We start from the raw sequence: 13,952 nt of genomic DNA, 5'->3' as shown, positions 1-13,952 counted from the left end.
TTTTTTTCAAAAGGGCACATTGCCAAAAGGGCAATGTGCTCTAGCACCCCCTAGTGTCTATCTGTGCACGCCACTGGCTGCTGGTACACAACCTTATACGACAGACAGGCATTGCATGTGTACTTCTAGCGGCATCCCACTCGCGCCCCAAGGGTCGGAAAAGAGGATTTTCACGTTTTGTTTTTGGTTTGCCTCGAGGCTTGAATTTAAGCCGGGTGGAAGAAAGTACTCACATGTTTTAACTCAAGTGAAATTAGTAATACCACACAATATACACATACTATGGCATCAATGGCTTAAAAAGACCAAAAGTACTACTACTACTGATTGATTGATTGATTGATTGATTAATTCTTTATTTAAGTGTCATACTTCCCAGCCCATATGGATTTACAGGACACTTTTTACAGTTTACATAAACAATGACAATAAACCGACATGACAGTTTGCAAACGTACTACTACTACTACTACTACTACTACTAATAATAATAATAATAATGTGTGTGTCTCCCTGGTAGGATTGTGGTGTATGGACAGGACATGTTGGAAGCCATTGTTCCACACTCAGCAAAGCCTTTCAATTTCCAAACAGCGTTCAAACTGACAGAACAAAAGGTGAAATTCTCATTATATATTCTAGATGTGATATGACTGACTGACTGACTGACTGACTGGCTGGCTGGCTGGCTGGCTGGCTGGCTGGCTGGCTGGCTGGCTGGCTGACTGACTGACTGACTGGCTGACTGACTGGCTGACTGACTGCACACACCTTGGGTGAGACTTGATTAGCCTGGCTAATAAGCCAGACTAATATCACACAACACTGTCGCGGTATATCAGTCTGGGCTGGCTCCACTTGGATTTCATTTCCCGGGGAACATTTTCTCTTCGACGCAATTGGTCAGAGCTACTCTCAGTCAAAGGTCTCAAGCATTGAACGTCACTGTACCAAAGCCCGCCTATATTGCATACCGTGTCCCGATTGGTCCGACCTGTTCTCTGCTGTAGGAAAGAGGCGTGCTACTGAGCCTCGCCAGACCGTAATCCGCTGGTAGGCAACTTTTTTTTGCCAACGGCTGATTCGGTCTGGTTTATTAACCAGGCTAAGACTTGATCACATGAATCCTGTAGTTTCCCCATTTGTACACTCTCAGAGTTACAGACCCATAAGGGTCCATTTGGTTCCATTTGTACACTCAGAGTTACAGACCCATAAGGGTCCATTTGGTTCCATTTGTACACTCTCAGAGTTACAGACCCATAAGGGTCCATTTGGTTCTATTTGTACACTCTCAGAGTTACAGACCCATAAGGGTCCATTTGGTTCCATTTGTACACTCTCAGAGTTACAGACCCAAAAGGGTCCATTTGGTTCCAAACTGCCATTTAGCTGGGTAACCCCTGGAACTCCCTCAAGGACCCCTGGGGGGGTCCCCGGACCCCACTTTGGGAACCCCTGGAATAGATAACACTTGGCCTGACAAATAAAAAGATGGACAGGAGAAGTCGATTCCAATCATCTTTTTGGCAATATATTTCACATCACTAAGAAATGTTGATATCATGTTGACCTCTTGAACCCTATATATATATGCTGTACTGCTGCCCCCCAGTGGTCTAAATGGTACAATGCACTTCTCACACTACACCAAATCTCTTTGCAGGAAAAATGCAACACTAATATGCAAGCTCACAAATGGTGACAGTTGTGAGCTTATATATCTGTTTTCCAGAATGTTCGTCTTTTTTTCCACCACATATTTGCCTGTTATTATGACATGGCCAGAATATGGATGCCAGCCAGCTAGGGTTCACGTGGTTAATATTTAATTCTGTTCCAGTTACAAAACGAGCAACTTCTATGAGTTTTTGCATTGGCTCGTAGAACTATAGCCTGCATAGATTGATTGAATACTTTATAAGAACAGTTTGCTAAATACCACAGCGGTACAATAATGCTAAAAAAAAAGATAACACAAAAAACGTGTTTTCCATTGTGATCCATTCCTCATTTACAATAATATGCACGCAACTGTTAAATTGTTTCGCCCATACTTCACAGGCTCTGAAAGTGAGTGACCACTACCCCGTCGAGGTGGAGTTACGCCTTGCTGCTGAGCCAGAACACACACCACCACCACCTCTGACACACTGTACTGAGTCTGACACTGAAGGTATATAACACCATAATAATAATAATAATAATAATAGCTCAAATTGATATAGCGCTTTTCTAAGTACCTGTCGCTGTACAGGTTCAAGAATGTCCACACATCATACAGATGTCTGATATTGGACTTTCAACTCCTCCAGTCACCAAGACACTGCGAAAGCTGCTGATAATGCACACTGAATTAACTGGCTTGCTGGCTTCTACTCCAATAGGCTGAATTCTTAATTGCTCTATTAACTCAGTTAGACTTAAGCTGCACAAAATGTGTAATCAAGAAATGTCCTTCAATATAGTACACACAATGAAATTACTCAGATACTCTAATATAGACATTTTCTGTTCTAAATATGGCTCTCACAACTAGAATAAAGAAACAAAGGCATTTTGTTCAGTTTTTGAGTCCATACACATAATATAAGCAGTCCTCTAGTCGTGTGCGAGTCCACACATGTGCGTCCAATTTAACAAACAAAGTCTGCAGTTCGACATTACAACATTTAAGCAATCCACAACAAGCACATCACAATGAAAAGAACACAATGAAGAATATGTACCGTGTGCGCCTTTGAACCATAATGTGCAGATGACTTATAATTGTCTCTCTCTGACGTTCCCAAAACATATACAACTTCTCTCCAGGAACTGCAGTTCAACCTCTGACCCTTACTGACAAGGTGACGCGTTATTATGTATCCCACCAACGTTCTAGGAAAGCCCTGCTGTGATTGGCCAGTATTCGTGATTGACAGTTCTCGTTTTTGCGACCAGTCATTACTCCTACAACTACAACCTACGTATCTCGACTCAAACCCTCACCCTAACCTCCCACGGGGCAGCACACCTAAACCTAACCTTAACCCATGTCTAACTACAGTAAGTATGCACCCCCCTAAACCTAACCCGAACGGCCTAACCTCAGTAAAACTATGCCTTCCCGGGAGCCAATCAGACACATGGTGAGGCGGGTCTACCCTAGAACGTTGGTGGGATTCATAATCACGCGTGAGTGACGTGACACTCTGATCATGTGACTCCCTTCCAAAGGGTACATTTTTACCTTGTGATATAACCTTTTTGACATATTTATTGTCGTTTTTAATTATATTTTACTCATAATGAAATCAACCATTTTATCCAAGTAATGATCATAAATGTTGCACAAGCAAAAACATATTTAATATGATTTAAGTTTATAACTGAAACCACTGTCTCATGTCCTGGGACATATGTTACAATACCCAAAGCGCTTTACATAAGAACACTAGTGAACAGACTTTATTAGACACACACTACACCCACTGAAGGTATAACACCATCCCCTCTGACACACTACAGTACTGCCACTGAAGGTAAAGAGGAAAACATGTTTTAAAGCAGTGGTTCTCAACCTTTTCTGGATCAGGGCGGATCGAGGGCCCACTGGGACATCTCAGAAGTGTTGGCCATCTACCCACCTGACCACTAAATCTGTCACATGCTCAGAGAATGTTGTGTGCATTTTCTTGATTTAATAATCAATCAATCAATCAATCATTTGTGTTCCGCTGGATATAAACTATATAAACTATATAAAACACAGTATTCCTATTTAATGCTCAATCATTTTTCAAGGTTTGAATGCATTTTTTTGTTTGTTTTTAGTCTTTTTAGTATTAAAATGTAACTTTCCTCTGAAATAAATAATTATACAAATAATTAAAAAGAAATATATATATATATATAACCTAGGGATTTTAAGATAATAACAAATACAAACTAATCAATGATAATTTTAGATAGTGATGGTACAAATGCTACTAGTGACATAATACAAACATGTAAAATATAATACAAAGTATTTAATTATTTTGTTTTGTCTGTATAACATGTGAAGCTTCATGATAGTTAATTTGCTTACTAGTGGTTCCCAAACTTTTTCATGCCAAGGACCCCCTAATTGACACTTATGACCCAGATTTGAAAAACATATGCCAGGGACCCCCAATAAGAGGTCTGCTCTAGCAGTAATTCTCAACCCGTTTAATTTCAAGGACCCCCAGTTTGACATGCATTAGTCTACAGACCCCCATTTAATGGCATTTCTATCTCTGGGACCCCCAGTTTATATTGTAAAATCAATGTTAATTTAACTCTGAGAGTGTACAAATGTAACCAAATGGACCCGTTAGGGTCCATTAGGTTCCATTTGTACACTCTCAGAGTTACAGACCCATAAGGGTCCATTTGGTTCCAAACTATCATTTAGCTGGGGACCCCCTGGAACTCCCTCAAGGACCCATGGGGGTCCGCGGACCTCACTTTGGGAACCACTGCTGTATACCCTTACATTTTCTATTATGCTACTGTGATATTTTATAATATAAGGTGGGCAAATAAGCTTGGTCTTCAGCCCATACCATTTCATATAAAGAGTCACCTTGTTGTCAATAGTCAAGTTGTACTGCATGCTCAACAGCTGTTTTATGTTTAACCCATTACGGACGGGAACACCTTTTTTTTTGGTTTTTCACCTTGGGTTGTTCTCTGTACAGTATTATAGCAACATCATTTTTGTAATTTCTGAATACATCATTTGAAGTTTTTCAGAAAACTTAGGTCAGGATTTAGAATTTTTTAAAATCGTCCTTAGGTCTAAACGGGTTAAAAATGACCGAAATAAATAAACTAAAACTAAAGAGTTGAATATTTTTTTACGGCACCTTCACAAAGATAGCCTCTGGTCATACAGTACAGTGTGCACAGTGCAGCGTTAATGGAAGAGCAGCAAAGAGTCTCTGCTGAGAAGGAATGCTAAGAATTTGACGTTTTCTTGTAAATCAACTTAACTGCTTCAGTTTAACTCGTATAAGAAATGGGGAGAAAGTAGAAAACAAAGGACAATTAAAGTTCAAAGACGTGTTGTATACATGCCCCTCCCTCATACATAAATACCTTTCTATAATGTTATGTTTCTATAACTGAATAACATCTTCAAGATTCAAGATTTGTATGACTTGTGCACAGAAGGTAAAGAAGTGTAAAACCTATTTTGGTCAGGCTTCCTTCAGGCAACATAGCAGCATATACATTAGGTACATATAATAATAATAAGAAGAAAATACATAACAAAAAAACAATAGATAATACAAATAGATCTGTGGGTGTACAATGTATAAGCTTGACCTATTCAAAACACCATCAGCATTTATCAGTACCTATAAACTATACTAACTGCACAGTACCTTCTATATAAGAGTTTAGGTATAGTTTAGGCTGGTTAGCGTTTTCTTCTGGCCTGGTTTATTTGTATTCTTGTCAGATCGTGGTTGTACTACGAGGGAAGCTTTTGCCCTGAGACTGCTTAGCTGCAGCATCTGAAACAGTCCATGTTTGAGGCGTTGGGTCTATGATGATTCTGTGGGCTATAGCTGACACAGCTTTCATCGGATATGACTTGGATTAGAGGGGCATCAGCTGTATGTGTATACAACAATGTGCAAACACAGCAGCAAGATTCGTGAGTTGCTGTGATAGAAGGATATCAAACGGAACACAACCACCCTAAAGACTAACCATTGTGTATATTCCTGCACTATACCTGCATCCAGTGATCTTGGTACATATAAATTGAAGATTCTATTGAAGATTCTGACTTTCAAATGTACATAATTTTAGTTTTGATTGTATTGCTGTATTGTTGTATTGTGCTTTCTGCTTTGGCAATGTAAACGTATGTTTTCTCATGCCAATAAAGCCCTTTGAATTGAATGCACAGCTTGCGGTTGAGGCCGGTACAGTGACCATACCAGGCAGTGAAGCGGCCAGTCACAATGCTCTCAATTCTCTCAATTCGATTGGCCCGGCCACAAAACGGCCTGGCCAATCAGCAGCAGCTAGAGGCGGGATAGCTGCTGCTGATTGGCCAGGCCGTTTTGTGGCCGGGCATCAAGTCTGCCTGAGAGTTCCCAGATGGGAGCAGGAGGGGGGAACCCAGTGTACTCTCTGCTGCCCCATCTGGCGGAGTCAGGTTAGCTTTTATTGGCATGAGAATACATATAGGTTTACATTGTCAAAGCGAGTGTCAAAATATAATAAAACAGTTGAAAATGGGGAAAGTACCAGTGTGTGTATACAGTTGGAGAGGGGGTAGGCCTACAGCAAACAGAGCTACGTCACATTGCGTCGTCACAGGCTCATTCTTGACCTGCCGAATGCGAACGGAAATAAAAGCCATGGGTACTGAGGCTGACCTAAAATATACGAGTCCGTCCGTGAGAGAACGTTAGCTCTCGGTGACACCTGTAGAAAGGACTTTAGCCCTGCAAGACTCTACTTGCAAAAAAGAGATTTCAATCTTACTACTACTTGTACTACTAGGACTAGGAAATTATGTTAAAAAAATAATAAAAAAATGCACATTTATAATCATTATTAAAATAATAAATTCACAATTTACATTTGGGGGATATCTTTCACAATAATAAATAAAACATGTTCTAGATATTCTAATGATCACAAAAACAGGCATTTTACTTACTTTTATCAGGGTCAAAGGTCATAGGTTAAAAATTGTTAAAAATTGTCCAGAGATTTTGAAGTTGCCTCTGTGGCGGGTATTTATATGCAAATATCATAACCAATGACATTGCAATGGCAGCAATGAGTATATTTGCAACGGGTGGGTCTTGCAGGGTTAGAGGCGTTACTGTGACTTCTTCACTATACCCACTCTGTCTGCACATGCCAGGTGAGATCAGTGATGTTCACCCCCAGGAATGTGAACTCTCTGACACTCTCCAATGCAGCGCACCGACGCTCTGGATGGGAGAGTGCTCTCTTGTCGAGGCCTCCTGTAGTCCAAGATTAGCTCTTTGGGGTCGTTTAGTCAACGTTGAGAGGCAGGTTGTTCTTAGCCTCGCGTAGCGATGCTAATATCACTGCGTGGTATATCAGTCTCGTCCCTCTCTCAGCGTTAGATTTCTGTCCTGCAATGTCCCGCCCCATATTTGCATACTGGGCCCTGGTTGGTTATAACCTGGTTCCAGACGAATCTGGTTGGCTCGTCGTCACCACTTCGGCCGTGAAGTCCTCCCACAATTGAGAGGGGCCAGACTTAATCTGCCTGGGGGCGATATGCATTGCAAAGGCAGATGAAGGCTGCCTATATGCAATAAGGCTATAGGTTGTGGCAGCGGTGGCCGAACGGATTGCGGAGCGGTCTTGATACCGGAAGGTCGCCAGTTCGAATCAGCGGTCCGACACGTTAAAATTACCACCGCTGAAGTGCCCTTGAACAAGGCATTGAACCACTACGATGAAATGTTCTATGAGCAGGGCCTGGCTGGAAACAAGTTCTTGAGCATAGCCCAGATACCCTGGGTAAATATAGTAATCATTTAATTTAATTTCATTTGTTCTCCTGGCAGCATTGTGGCAGGTTCTCCACTCCTCTCCTCAAGGCTGTCTCATCATTGCAATAAGGCTATAGGTTGTTCTCCTGGCAGCATTGTGGCAGGTTCTCCACTTCTCTCCTCAAGGCTGTCTCATCATTGCGATCAGGCCTATATATATATATCGCTGTGGTGTCGTCCATAAACTAGGTTTGGTTGGAACTGTGTGTAGCATTGCGCGGAAGCGGGGATTGAACCCGGGCCTCCCACTCGCCAGACCAACGCACAACCTGTCGTGCCAATAGGGCTGAGCCTGATTGGCTGGGCTGTTGCGGGCTGGGTCTTGGCTGGGGGCTACATGTGCATGACCACGCAGTCGTATTGTACAGGGAGTAGAGAAGAGGGCTCAGAACACATCCCTGTGGGGCTCCCATATACGTGCTGACGGTCAGTCTGTGTTGCCATCCACACCACATGGCATAGTTCTGACATGAACTCATGGCTGGGGTTTGGCCTTTAGGCTCTAGAGAGCTTGGCGTCTAGTTTCAGGGGGATTATGGTGTCAAACACTGATATATGTGACTTAGGTCACGCCTGCAAATACGATTCTCATCAAAGGCACCCCTGAATGACATTGTTACTTTATAGAACCTTACATTTATGTCACATTGCGGTACGTAAATGTGTATAAGGAAAACTTGAGAGAATGGCAGTTTCCATTACGACATAACTTCATACATTTAACCACTTGAACCCCAGCATCCCTATTCTGGGGAGAGTACAGTATATTCACCCAAAATAGCAGATCGGCAACGTTTTGCCGAGGAGGTTTGGTGGTCCGTCTTACGAAGTATAGAGGGGTCTAAGTGGTTAAACTAAAGTGATATTGATAAATTCCAAATATGAGCACCATATAGGGTGCCACTAGCCCTGGCCCAGTGCATTAGCGAGTCTCTCTCATTAATGTAGTAGTAGAAGAAGTTACTCTGTCCGGGACATTACTTTATTAAAGTGGCACAAAGTGCATTTTAGAGAGAAGCTGTGGACCTGAGACACTTATTCCCAGCCTGGAGAACAGACTTTCACCAACACAAAACAGGCATAGTTTCGGTGATTAGCGGAGTAGTTTTGTTTATTTTCGGTAAAAAGTTGGACCGCTCGCACAGCAGTGGAATTTACCCTTGTGCGCAGAGGCTTTCCAGTCAGGGTGTTAGTGAGAGAGACTCGCTAACGCACTGCTGGACCAGAGCTATAGGGTGCCACAACACCTACTTTGACAACCAGTCAGGGACGTGTCATGCACACATAGACGTCAAAAGGGACATGAGCCCCCTGCCCTTTTACCCGTCTGTAAAACAACTGCCCTCTCCAGACCACGAATGCAGCATTTACTACATGGTGAAAGAAATGCAAATGCCACTCCTTTCCAATGCCATGCCGGAAGGCAGCATTCAGGAGAATAGTTTTTTTTCCCCCAAAGTCTCCTGAACTTGAACGCAGCATTTTGCATTGAACTAATTTGTTTCGAAATGCATGTCGTTACACCACATCTCCAGTAGATAAAGAGTGCAGGGTTGCGTGCCGAAAATAGCTGATCTACAAGCTCTCAACGCGCCGCAGCGCGACGCGTTGTGGTTGTAGATCTGCTATTTTCGCTATTTTGGGCCAAAAGTGCCCTCTCATGGGATTTCAGCCCCTGCCTCTCTAACGCCAGGGCTCCACCGGACGCGTTGCGTCTCCGTCGCGTCGCGTCAAAAAACGCACCGGTTCAATTTTAATGCACGCGTCGCGTCTCCGTCAACGCGGGCAGTGGAGCCACCCTTCATTGATTAAAAAGGGAACATTCCCTGACGGTGACGGAGACGCGACGCTGACGCGCCCGGTGGAGCCCGGCCGTAACACCAGGGCTCCACCGGGCGCGTCAGCGTCGCGTCTCCGTCACCGTCAGGGAATGTTCCCTTTTTAATCAATGAAGGGTGGCTCCACTGCCCGCGTTGCGTGACGCGTGCATTATTAAAATTGAAACGGTGCGTTTTTTGACGCACGCAACGGAGACGCAACGCGTCCGGTGGAGCCCTGGCGTAACACTCTCTGCACGTGGCTGCAACCAGTGGTCTATAAACAGCATTCTCACATAGGACTCGTCTCTCTCCAGGTGTGAGTGGGTGGTGTGCAGTGCTGTAGCGATGGCGTCGTCCCTGGATCGGTTTTGTTGGGGGGTGTTCGGGTGTATAGTGTGAGTGGCAACCGGATCTGATTTCTGTTTGTGGGGTCACGCTCAACACGTCTTTCCTTTGTGGGTGGCCTGAAAAACATTGAAGACTATAGATTTTTTTTGTCTGCTAGTTCTATTATACTCTCAGTCAAATGTAGATGAAGTAAAAGTATTGAGTAAAATAATAATACCCGTGAGATGAACCACCTCAGCCCTATACTCTACTGTATACTTTGTCATGTGACGAATGAATGGCAAAAATAGTCGATCTACAAGCTCACAAACGTGTAGAACTGATATTTTTTCGCAGGTTTTGGAACTTTTTGAATAGTAAAAAAAGGAAAAAAAAGTGGTTGAATAATAATATACTTCTGTTATATTACTGTGTGTGTGTGTGTGTGTGTGTGTGTGTGTGTGCGTGCGTGCATGCGTGATCTCCAGCAGAGAGCTTGCAGATGGAAGTGCTGAAACTTCAAAAGGGAAACCTTCTGTTGGAACGAGAGAAACTTCACCTGCAGATCATCCTGCTGAAGCACAAGGTCACCTCGTTGAAGCTGACCAATGAATGTTAGATCCTGTTGAAGCACAACACCTCGTTGAAGCTGACCAATGAATGTTAGATCCTGTTGAAGCACAAGGAGTATATGAAGTTCTCTGAATCTTAGATTATATGAATTTGTCAGAATCTTATATATGAAGCTGTTCAATGAATGTTAGATTATATGAAGCTGTCTGAATCTTAGATTATATATGAAGCTAATGATTGGTTATGTCTAATGAATGTTACATTATATGGTTTGTTGCTGAATATAAATACGTTCATAAGAAACTATACTCAAGATATATTCCTTTCTCTACATCATATGGTCGCCTCATTAAAGCGGCCTAATGTATTTTATATTATGTGCGGCTCTTGTATTGTTCTGATGTTCTAATTAAAGCTCCTATGTTCACATTAAATGTATAAATAAAGTAAAATCTCACGACAAGCAGTAGAAGAAATCACAGATTGAGGAACATATGTATAAATATATAAATGAACCATAGGCTATATCCATATTTATTCGGCATTTGAGCCACGGACCACCAGTTGATGTAATTTAGCCTCTCAGACCCAAAACATAGAATATGTTGTTCTCATCATTGGATAAGACTTTGTCCACATTTCCATGCTGTATTCATGTGGCAATGTGGAGAGATAACGGGCAAACGTAATAAAACGCTCTCAAGAGTTAAAGATCTATAAGGCTCCATTTGGTTTAATAGATACATTTAATTACCCTAATTAATAATGCTAATAAAAAGGACTATTATTGTATTACTTCGATAGCAGAGCTGAAACTATAAAACTATAAAAATACTTTTTAAAGTAATCGGAGTACAAAAAATACAAATCTAGGCAGAGAGCCTTTAAAATGGTTTAAAACCTTTTAGATTATAAAGGTAAGAATTAGCTTTAACAGGAATACTTTAAAGGAGAATGATCAATATCCAAATGTTACCTTAAGCAGGAAATACTCTTTAGAAAAAATACCTTTAAATACCCAATAGAATAAATTAATCCACAAGAAAGAGGTCCAGTCAGGAGCAGATATGTTTTTTGTCAATTAATTTTAGTTCGGAGAGAACAGAACAGATCCACATACAGCCAAATTACAAAATGTCTCTCTACCGTGTCACAAAATGGACACAGTATATCATTTTAATCAAGATTTGAGAAGGCACATAGAGCAACGTGTCAGACAACCAAGAGATGTACACACTGTCACTTCCTATCCAAACCAGGAAGCATAATGCATGGGATATGTAGTTTAAGGGTGAATTGTAGTTTATAATTCAAGTTACGGGCTACTAGTAAACATTAGGAGACAGATTGTCTCAACTTGTCTGCTCTGGACGCATAGATACCAAGGGCAAAAACATGTTTGTCACAAAGGGGCCGATAGTGTTATGGCAAACAGGAGAAAACAATTCTTTATCAGCACGCCGGCTTGGGAGAAGTGAGAACCGAAATCAGTGGGCATAGGGCATATGTACCGATTCATAATTATTGCAGGGCATGGGGCATAAGATTTAAGTCATTGGGAACATGTAAACAAATCCACAAACAATTAAATCTTAATAATTCCAAATTATCCATCATAGTTACCAACTCTCCATCATTTAGCTGGGGATCGACCACCAAGCCCCTCGGCGACCACTGGTCGAAAACCACTGTCCTAGAAGACCATTAGGATTTTATGGAAGATGCTTCTGAACATCCTATTCTGCTATACTTTGACCAACTCAAACACTCCTCGATTCAATCGCTATAGTTTGACCACTTCGAATACCCTTTGATCTTAAGGTAGCTAATAAGCTGTGACGTGTTGTAGGGCATTCACTTCTAGTCATTTTTACTAGTTGACTAGTTGCCTAATTTACTAGTCGACTAGTTGTTCAACTACCTATTATGTAAAAAAAAGAATTAAAAAAAGTGTACATTTAAAAACTGTACATTGGTGACTATAAACTATAATCTACCTGATCTTGAGGCCTACAAAATCAGGGGGAAAAAAACAAGGTCAACTAGGTCGACTAGTCGACTAGTAAACTAGTCGACTAGTTGCTTAATGCCCTAACGTGTTGAGGGCTTTGTAGTGTTGTTCACAAAGGAGGAACAAATGTCCTCAAATGTTCCTGTACTGCATACAGACCACCTCGTTGTGTGCTTTCGCCACCTGTGCGTAACATAATGAGCAGTGAACAATTAACTAGACACCTAAAATGCAAGTAATACATATTGTTAAATGCGTCGGTCGCGGTATGAGCTTGCCACCATTGGTGTGTGTGAATGTGGGAAGTGAGGAAGGTGGCGTCGACTGTTCGCACTACTTCGCCGCTTCACATCACCTCCCAATTTATGAATGGACCGTTGTAAAGTGCTTTGAGCACTTGGAAAAGCGCTATAAAAAATGACATTCATTCTTATAATAAGCGGGAGGTTCTAAAGCACCACTGAAATAATAATTAACCCATGTTTCGACTTGTTTTAGGAATTTCTGGTTACAAATCAAATGTAGGCCTATACATAAAAATGTATAGCTTTCCAATTTAATGATCAAAAACCCATGTACAACCAGTGCCCCCGGCCTCGTTTTAAGTACCATGGGCATGAAGAAGGTGAAAATACTTATCCATTAACAAACTGAGGCGAGGTGATGGAGCTGAATTTAATCATACAGTACGTGAGAAAAGCAGCAACTGCACTCTCAATTCTGTTTAATTCTGTTTATTTCAAGCTACTGCAGTCCTTCAGGCATAAACAGTGATGATGGTGATGAATCTGGAATTCATAATTCTTAGTAATGTGTGCTACTCTGCTCATCTTGACTTTCATTTGGAGGTGTCTGTAGGGTGTCTGTGACCGTCTTCCACGCCAGGCTCCCACACCCGGTCCCATGTGGTGAGGGCCTGGCCATTTGCTATGTGCCTTCCTGTGGCTATTTGTATGACAAAGGAGTTTGTTGACATGAAGGAACAGACTGATTGATCAAAGGACTTGTCACTAAAATGTATGCATATTTCTGTTGACACCCTACACTCATGTAAACTGCTTAAAAGGTTGACCAAGATGGGACTCTTTGTCAGTCGGGCGCGAGCCTTGTGGATGCACGTCAGGCCATCTCTGGCTGGCGTGAGCTTTAACCTGTATGCATTGCTGCGCTGTGTACTTGTGAAATAAACAACATCATCTCGGATCTGCTTCTGCTGTCTGCCGTGTGTCACAACTTTTCTCCGGGGCTCTCATGGTTCAGATACATCAGATGGTGTCCGAAATCCGTTGTCATTGGACATTTTTATGTGCCAGACAAACAGAACCGGCGGCTTTTTTATTCAGTCTAATTCGAGGTGGGGAGTTTTTGTGAGCAACGACGGGGACGCGTGATCCAGCGTTCAGTGCGTCTACATGGAGATGGAGGCCTTCACCGGCTACGGGCTGCCTCACGACCCTGCCCTGCGAGAGGATGGACAGGAGCGGTCGCATCGACAGCGGGGAGACGGTGAGCGGTGTGCGGCTGCGGTTGGCGGGGACCATCGTCTTTGCATCAGCGCGCTGGCGGTGGACGACGAGGTGATGGGACGCAGCGCAGCACGGCGGCGGGGACCCCATGGTTCCCCGGGGGAGAGGCGACCACTCGACGCATGGCATG

The 13,952-nt window shown here is 42.5% G+C and overlaps 1 long non-coding RNA gene across 1 annotated transcript; it reads left to right on the top strand.

Annotated features, from left to right (window-relative positions):
- The first annotated feature begins 514 nt into the window (after positions 1-514).
- LOC306920956 lies at positions 515-10,832 on the top strand. Its single transcript, XR_013789716.1, has 3 exons — positions 515-617; positions 2,065-2,176; positions 10,201-10,832. It is a non-coding gene; the product is annotated as an uncharacterized lncRNA (long non-coding RNA).
- The last annotated feature ends 3,120 nt before the right edge of the window (positions 10,833-13,952 follow it).

Source organism: Electrona antarctica (assembly GCF_951216825.1).
Source record: "Electrona antarctica genome assembly, chromosome: 3".
Classification (NCBI taxonomy): domain Eukaryota; kingdom Metazoa; phylum Chordata; class Actinopteri; order Myctophiformes; family Myctophidae; genus Electrona; species Electrona antarctica.
Note: the sequence above shows the minus strand (reverse complement) of the source record. Positions and strands in the feature narration are given on the sequence as shown.